This window comes from Macaca mulatta, chromosome 3 (genome assembly GCF_049350105.2).
Source record: "Macaca mulatta isolate MMU2019108-1 chromosome 3, T2T-MMU8v2.0, whole genome shotgun sequence".
Classification (NCBI taxonomy): Eukaryota; Metazoa; Chordata; class Mammalia; order Primates; family Cercopithecidae; genus Macaca; species Macaca mulatta.
Genome location: NC_133408.1, coordinates 18,414,530 through 18,424,072, shown reverse-complemented (window position 1 = coordinate 18,424,072; position 9,543 = coordinate 18,414,530).

The window sequence follows — 9,543 nt, the reverse complement described above, 5'->3', positions numbered from 1 at the left end:
CTTGCTCTGTCGCCCAGGCTGGAGTGCAGTGGCGGGATCTCAGCTCACTGCAAGCTCCGCCTCCCAGATTCACGCCATTCTCCTGCCTCAGCCTCCCGAGTAACTGGGACTACAGGCGCCCGCCACCTCGCCCGGCTAGTTTTTTGTATTTTTTTTAGTAGAGACAGGGTTTCACCGTGTTAGCCAGGATGATCTCGATCTCCTGACCTCGTGATCCGCCCGTCTCGGCCTCCCAAAGTGCTGGGATTACAGGTTTGAGCCACCGCGCCCGGCCTAATGACACCTGATTAATTTTATTAATTAAAAATGGAGGAATCAAATCTTGAGAAATGTATAACTAGACCATGGAAAATAGAACTTGAGGAAAAAACCATTGATAGATCAAATTTTTGTTGAAAATTTATAATAAAAAATTGATCTTTAATTTTAACAAATAGGAAATGGGAAGAATTAAAATCAATTTAAATCTGTATGGTAATTTATCAATGAATGAAATGGACTTAACTGCTAAGAATACTTTCTAGATGAAAATTAGAAACTTTATATAATTTGGGTTAAACTGCATTCATAATGATAGAGTCAAAACAAGGGCCAAATATTCGCTGAGTCCAAAAGGTCAAATATTCCTTGCCCAGAAAAGAAACACAAATATTTAAAGTGACTTCGAGGCCTGGGTTCTGATCCTTGTTTATCTCACTGGTATCTTCTCCATTTTGGCATTAATGTCCTATATTCTGGCCCCAGTACCTGGAATAGTTCATGCTGTCTGCTTTACCACTTCTGCCTCAGGGTCTTTACCTCTGCTCTTCTTCCTACCTAAAATGCTCTTCTATTCCCTTTTGGCTGAGTTAATTCTACCTCAGTATGCAGACACTTTCATTAGAAAGTCTTTGATGACTCCTGAGACATTCCCTGTTTGTCATTCTCATAGCTTCTGTGTTTCTCCTTCATAGCACTTAACACAGTTGTAATGATGGAATTACTTGTCTTCTTTCTCCACCAGCAGGTAGATGCTGAATCACCAGCCCTTATAGTGTAATTGGACAATGCACAGAGTAAGGATTCAATAAATAGTTGTCAAATGAACTACTGGGTGACCAAATGGGTATCCAGAAGAGGAGATCGAAAAATTGAGGTGCTGTGGTCTCAATGTTTGTGTCACTCCAAAATTCGTATGTTAAAATCCTAAGCCCCGAAATGATGGTATTACATAGGGCCTTTTGGGAGATGATTAGTTCATTAGGTCTCCACCCTTATAAAAGATTAGTGCCCTTATGAAAGATGCCCAAGGGAGCTTAATTTGCCTTTCCACCATGTGATGACACAGCTAGAAGGTGCTATCTGTGAACCAGGAAGCAGGCCCTCACCAGTCTCTGTATCTGCTAGCACCTTGATCTTGGACTTCCAGCCTCCAGAACTGTGAGTAACACATTTCTCTTGTTTCTAAGCCACCTAGTTTATGGTATTTTGTTATACCACCCCAAACAGATTAAGACATGGGAGGCATGGTCTGTATTCTTCCCATCCAGACGTATATAAAGTAAAACCAGAGAACAACACAAAGCAATCGAGAGGATTTTTCCTCCAGAGTTTGCAAAAGGCCAAGGAGACTGCAGGTTTCTGTTATATTGATTCAAAAGCCTGAGATCCTCATGTTAGGTGCCGACTGAAAACATGGCCTCCAGCCTCCAGGAGAGCTAAAAGCCATGAGGATTGGGGGTTGGGGACGTCTGAGCCATCTTAGGATTCTGATAAGGACTCAGTTCACTGTTTGTTTCTAGTTACTTTGTTTCTATTTTTTTTTTTTTCATTTTTTATTTGTTTGCCTTAAAGTTTTCACCCCTGTACATCAGAATTGTTTAACGTTTTTGGCTTGTCTGTGTGTTTTGATTTTTTTTGTATTATTATTTAATTTTCCCAACTCCCATTAAATCCTTAACCTCCTGACTTTTCTTTTTCTTCCTCCATTTGTATTGTTTACTTCATGTTACTATATCATCTTATGTTTCAATATTTTTCTTTTGTTTGGCTTTGGAGTCTATGACTCATTTTGTGTTGGCTCATTATTTTGCTTCAGGATTTTTTTTCTTGTTGTTAAAATCTTTTAATATTCCTTTATAAATTTAAATTTTTTCTTTTTTAATCAAATTTATTTGGGTTTAAGAGGGCACAATAATTTATACCCGTATTCCTTTTCTGATCTTGGAAACAACCAAGAAAATAGTTAGAGGGGTCAGGAGGCTGGAATTCAGAGTCTCGCTGGACTATGGAGAACGTGGCTTAGGGTGAAAGCACAGGCATGCTATGCATCATTGCTGCTTTGCACTGAATTCAGAGAAGGACGGACTTTAAATGGTTTAACTCCATGTAATCAAGAAAGGTAGCCCCATGTTAATCCCTTACCAGTGAGGTAACTTCCAATGTGGGTCAGAAGGAGTGGATTGAGAGGCTGAGAATTGGGGGGAACCAAAAGAGTAAGACTAAACAACACTCTCCTCTCAATATAATTGTTACTATTGTTAATCTCCCTGTAAACCTCCCTCCCACTCTTCTGCCTTTTATCTATGGAGTGGGGATGAGGTTGAGGGGAGACTGGGCCTAGGACTACCATGTTGGTCCCACAGCTCCACTTAGCTTCTGTCAAGCACACATGAGACAAGGCATGGCCAAGATAAAGTCCTGACTGATTCAACTGGTGAAGATACAAGGACACTTTTTAAGAATCAGACAGTCTGTTAGTCATATAGATGACGAAAGGAAGACTAGCCAAATGTGCCAACTCCTTGAGGTCATTGTTCTGCTCATCAAAAAGAATGACACTGAAACCAAAGCAACTTGCAGATTGCAATGCAAGTTGGGTAATACAGCTCGGTGGTTTTATATTCTGCCATTCTATTAAGAGAGGGTGAAGCAGGAAGACCCGTGTCTCATCAGAACACTGGAGGTGATGAGAAACTGCTTCACGACAGCTTCCCAGGTGAGATCAGGAGGTGAAAGGAAGATGGTCTTGGAGAAGCTCTTTGCAGGCCTCCATCTTCTTGTGTTGCAGGTGGATCACAAGGCATTTGGACAAGACTCAGATTAGCTTGGGCCTTTGCCTGCATGCCCTTTGTGGATACACCAGGGCAGAGCCACTTCTTCCTGTCTCTTGGCACTGTTTCTCCTGTGGCCCTCCTCAGAGGGCTCACCCCCATGAAGATTCTTGTCTTCAGTGAGGCTTGTCTTGCACTTCCACAATTTTGGTGCTTACTCTTCCTGCCCATCCTTCTGAAGGTTCACATCTCTAGCTCCCTCCTGCAAGACATCTGATACCCTCTAGTTACCCATAATTATTTTCTGACTCCTACAGAATACTGGCTCCCTAAAATATCACTGGGACAATATGTTGATGAGACAAAGCTGAGTTTATTCTTACTGCAGTCATAGAGAACACTACCTTGACGGAGACTTAGTAGCAACTCAGTGAGGGGCAAAATTGGGATATTTAAGAGTTTTAAAAGTCTGGTTAGGCCGGGCGCGGTGGCTCAAGCCTGTAATCCCAGCACTTTGGGAGGCCGAGACGGGTGGATCACGAGGTCAGGAGATCGAGACCATCCTGGCTAACACGGTGAAACCCCGTCTCTACTAAAAAATACAAAAAAACTAGCCGGGCGAGGTGGCGGGCGCCTGTAGTCCCAGCTACTCAGGAGGCTGAGGCAGGAGAATGGCGTGAACCCGGGAGGCAGAGCTTGCAGTGAGCTGAGATCCGGCCACTACACTCCAGCCTGGGCGACAGAGCGAGACTCCGTCTCAAAAAAAAAAAAATAAATAAAATAAATAAATAAATAAATAAATAAAAGTCTGGTTAAAGCAGGTCCTTCAATGCAGGGGCGTGGGTAGGTTTGTGTAAGGATCATGATATGGGATCGGTGGGCACAGCAAGGTAAAGATTTTGAAGCAAAAATTCAAAGAGTCTTGGTGTGTAAACCGTCACTTGATGCTTTTTATTAAAAGATGATGGATTTTTCAGGAAGTTTCTGGAATGAACAATAAAGTTACTTGCAGTTTTTATCTTTCTCCGCCATTGTTTCTGGGAATAAAGTTATGTTGATGAGGACACTGGAATAGTAAAGTCATGCCAATGTGGACCTCAAGTTTTGTGGGTGTAGATGGTTTCAGTTGTCATTCTGACACTTTTTCTGGTGATAGTCAAAGGGGATCTTCTCTAGGTGATTGAATCTCTTGTGGACTCTGTATCAGGGCTGGTGTCTTGGTCCAGACAGTCTGTACATTTCCTTTGTTCCAAATTCTCAGGTGGAAGGGCATGTCTGGATTCAGATGAGAGAGCTAGATGGAGGCTGAGCTCATAGAGATAGCTGCAGCATTTGCTGATATCAGTCTTTATGTCATAACCAACATGTCTATTCTGTATTAATAATTTCTGGTTGTTTAGGTAGAGGTTGTTTTCCTTCCAATGAACAAGATTCCTCTACTAGAATGTGGCATAGTTGGGGCCCTAAGATAAGGTTCCTAAACTACCTTATTTTAGAAACCTCAAGCAAAGTTACAGTATCTATTTTGGATGTATTAATATTTTGACTGCAGGTATCTATAAATGCCAGATTTTAGGTTCCTCTTTTCCTAGTAATAGAAGAAAAAAATCTTTCACAGAGATAAAAATAGGCTAATTATGCTCTTTTTTTTTTTTTCCCCAAGCTTGTGGTGGGGAAAGGGATGATGGCTATCAAACTCTTTGTCTTAGTCAGCTCAGGCTGCCATAACAAAATACTACAGACTGGGTGGCTTAAATAACAGACATTTGTTTTCTCCCAGTTCTGGAGGCTAGAAAGTCTACGATCAAGGTCCCAGGCCTCTTCTCTTAGCTTGTAGGCAGACATCATCTCACTGTGTGCTCTTATGGCCTCGTTGTGGGTACATGACAGGAGATAGAGCAACTCTTTGATGTCTCTTCTTGTAAGGACATTAACCTTATGGTATTAGGACTTCACTCTTATGAACTTGTTTAACCTTAATTGCTTCCTTGTAGGCCCTACCTCCAAATGTAGCCAAGTTAGGGGGTTAGGGCTTCAATATATGAATTTATTTATTTTTTATTTTTTGAGACAGAGTCTCTTGTCACCCAGGCTAGAGTGCAGTGGCACGATCTAGGCTCACTGCAACCTCTGCTTCCATGCCTCGGACTCCCAAGTAGCTGGGATTACAGGGAGACTAATTTTAGTATTTTTAGTAGAGATGAGGTTTCGCCATGTTGCCTCGGCTGGTCTCAAACTCCTGACCTTAAGCGGTCCACCTGCCTTGGCCTCCCAAAGTGCTGGGATTACAGGCGTGAGCCGCTGCACCTGGCCCAATATGTGAATTTTGGGGGATAAAATTCAGTTTATAACATTCTGTATTCTTATGAAAATTTTTTTTGTTCCTATTAATTTCACTAATAAATCAATCACATGAGATTTGCCTCGGTGCACATATTTCCGTATCAGACCACCCACTCTCTGCCTAGGTATTGGGTCACAATCCTGTGATCTTTGGACTTTCAACTATTCTATTAATCCCCATAGGAGGATGAAACATTTACATTTACAGCTTGGTAAAGAACCAATGGATACCTGCCTGAAACCACTGAGAGAAAGATTCCCATGAGCCACTTCTATGAGCATCACAGGGAAGTGTTGAATGGCACATTTCCCACCAACCTCATTTGCGTATATAGTCTGCTCAATCTGAATAAGTTACATGTGAAATAAACTTGGACATAATTTTTCTCTGTTCGTGAGCTTTAGTGTGTAGGTTAGGCTCTTTGAGGTTGGAAGGAAAGGAAATCTACATGCTGAGACTATTAAAGGGTTTGGTTTATTAAGAATTACAGAAAAGTAAGAAAGAACAAAACTGTCCTGGAAGTCAGATGACATTTTGTGTATATCACCATAGATTGAATATCTCTGACTTACCATTCTCATACCTTAGCTTATCTGGTTTTATGCCGTTTACCAAGGTGGCTTCTGCATCTCTTCATCTCTGTCAACTGCGGATCTCTTTTTTTTCCTATTTCTTAGCTTTGACTTGCTTCCTTTTCTCTTTGGGTCTCTCAGCTTCCCCATACGTCTCTCCACCCCCCGCCCAAGGAAGGTCTCTACTAGTTTCACATTCAAACATCCCAAGAGGGAGCATCTGATTGGTTCAGTTTATTGCTTTGCCACAAAAAGCCCCCAGGTTCTGCTAAATTTTCAGGTCAAGCAACTTCAGAAAATACAAGTTTCTATGGTTGCTTTGGCCTAAGCAAGAATTGGTGGTGCACTCAATGGCAAATGGGGGCCAGGGTCATCTGGGTCATCTGTAACCTTGGTGTGAGTATGCTCTGTGGCCGTTTTGTTCCTAAGTGGGCTCTGTGTGTGGCCCACATTCAGAGTTTCAAGAATAGTCCAGTCAATCTACTTGAGGCTGTACTACAGTGAATATCTCCCTTAAAGCCTCTCCGGGTTAGGGCAAAGTCACAAGAAATAAAATGTATTATAATCACTCCCTGTTTATTACCATTCTAAGAGGGAAGATCTTGAACTGGATGAAAGTGATTGATTCTTTTCTTAAATGTTGGTTTAGCTGTCCTGGTGTCTTTTGTGCCTAGGTGTGATTGAGCTGGTTAGATTAATGGGAATGAGAAGGGTGAAATGGAGTGAGATGCATTTAAATCCTGTTGGTGATACCTTAGATATCTATAGATGAAATCTTTATTTCAGGTGACTTAAGAGAGAAGGTTCTTTTGAGCTTTTATGAATCGACTATTGATGAACTAAAACTGTGTTTATCAGTCTTTCAGCAAAGATAGAGGTTACTGTCATAATTCCCCTGATCAGTGTGCTAGACTGGCACACATGGGGTCTTGTACTGCAAGGCTGGAAAGCAGAAACTGTGTTTCTTGGGTTCTGTTGCAGTTATGGCTGTGGATACAAATAAGCCTCCACCAATTAGATACCTTCATGCCAGGATTGGAAGGTGGTAGGAAAACAAAGTCTATTTTCATGCTGCTTTGACATTTCTGCCATAAGCCCCCATGGCTGCTGTGGTTTCAACAAGAATTCCTGGTGCATTCATGGGTGTCCAGGGACCAGGGTCTTTTGTAACCTTGGTGTAAAGAATGTGATGAGATGATGCATTTTTGCCACCTCTTTGCCAAAAATACACTTTGCTCTCCAGGCTTACAGATGTGCAAGGGCAGCCGTGGGGCTGGCGACAGCTTCGTAATCCTGGCTTCCTGCTTTCTGGGTCACAGTCCTGGTGGTGTGTTCTTGATCTCAATCCATCCAGTGGCATTGTTTGATTCCTCCTACCTTGCTGGTCATTCGTAGTGTAGCTCCCAAGGTGAGTCACTCTGTTACATCTGGGACCTATTCTTGGAAGCCCATTTTAGAGCTTGCTTCTCCAGCCCATCAAGAGTTTTTTGAAGGATCTGATTCCTGTATTAAAGCCCTTCTGCTTGAGTGGTTTTGTTTCCTACATGCTGTATGACATAATTCCTGTGTTTATGATTGTTACAAAGCTAAAAACAGCCACGGCCAGGCTTGTGAGCTCACATTGGAAATGAAATTCAGAAGTCATTCAGAATCTTATCAAATTCAGGTTTTACCCTCGATTTAAAAATATTTTACTTTTTAAAATTAATTTTAAATTAATTACATTTATTAAATAAATTAAATTTAACTGCCCAGACCTGGCAGTTAGAACTGAGTATCAGGAATGGTTTTAAGACAAACTTGAGGAGGAAGGTTGAAGTAGTCACAATATCTAGAAATACAAGAGGGCCTCTTTTCTCAGGCTTATACTTTGAGATAAATTTCCTCTTTTTAGTACATGCAGGGAACATTTCATTTCATAGTTTTGCTGATTGAAAAGGCCAAATTATATAAATTACTTGGAGGAGGTTTTCTGCTATTAAAATTGTTTGTGGTCTGTTAGTATCTGGCCTTCCCAACTTGGTTCTGATGGACCAAAATATAGTATATTTCCCATCTCTCCCTTCGTAAAGAAAGGTAAATTTACTCTTTTTTTAAATTATGAATTCATCAGTTTGCTGGTTATTCTTTTTTTATATTTTAGCCAGTTTCCCACCACAGATTGCAAGTTTGGGCTTCTCAGACCATGTTCTATGCAAGAGGCAGGCTTTCGGCAAGTTTCTTCCACATCAAATTATTTTTCCTTTCTGTATATTTTGTGCAGAAATCTTTCAATAACAAGATAGGATTGTTTGCAGCTTTTATTGATCTTTACTCAATAGTTGATTCTGTGCATAGGAACCAGTTGTAGGCGAGCCTGCCTAAGTACAATATTGAACCCAGTCCTGATTCTTATATAGAATTTGCATCTTAACACCGGTGCGAAGACCTGGGTTTGGAAGAACAGTCTCCTGATAAGTTAAATGATTATTTCAAAATGAATAAAACAGGGATGTTTTGAGTACCTTCTTTTTGTTTCATAATATAATATTACTTTTGGATGAACTAACTGAATCTGTCCCTCTTTCCACTGAGAGTAAAAGTAATAAGTATTATCTACTAATATTTTTAAGTTCCATAGATGACTCTAGCAGCTCTTGGTCCTATTTCCTAATATTACATAAAGAAATGGCTTAAGTTCAGGCACTGCATTAGTTAGCGATTGTTGTGTAACAAACCACTCCAAATCTCAGTGGCTTAAAACAACAGCTACTTATTATTTCTCCCATGCCTAGGACTGGTTGGGCTGTTTGGCTGATCTGACCAAGCTTTACTGTATTAGGCAGGGATTGCTTATGTATCTGCAGTCAGCTGGTGGGTGGGCTTGGGGCTGGGGAGCAGTGTTGGCAGGCTTGGAAGTCTCAGCTGGAACAATTCAGCTGTGCCTCACGTGGTCTCAGCCTCCAGTAGGTTACCTGGGCTTGCTCTCATGAAAGTAGAAGGAGCCAAGGGAGCAAGCAGAAATGTGTAAGCACCTTGTTAAATTTGCTACTAGCCCATTGACTGAAGTAGGTCACGTGGCCACACCCAGGCTCAGTGTGGCAGGGCAGTATCAAAGACTGTAGATACATGGAGGCATGTAAGTTGAGGACAATAGTGCAGTCAATCTACCACGGCCACTCTAAAACCCCAGTCCCTGTTTTTGGCAAGAGTTTCCCAACATTCATTTACTTTGTGTTCAACAACTTAATTCAACAAGTTTCTTAAGAAAATATTGGGATCGGCCGGGCGTGGTGGCTCACGCCTGTAATCCCAGCACTTTGGGAGGCCGAGGCGGGCGGATCATGAGGTCAGGAGATGGAGACCATCCTGGCTAACTCGGCAAAACCCCGTCTCTACTTAAAATACAAAAAAATTAGCCGGGTGTGGTGGCGGGCATCTCTAGTCCCAGCTGCTTGGGAGGCTGAGGCAGGAGAATGGCGGGAACCCGGGAGGCAGAGCTTGTAGTGAACCGAGATCGCGCCGCTGCACTCCAGCCTGGGTGACAGAGCAAGACTCCATCTCAAAAAGAAAAAAAAAGAAAATATTGGAATCAATTTACCTTGCAGGATTCACT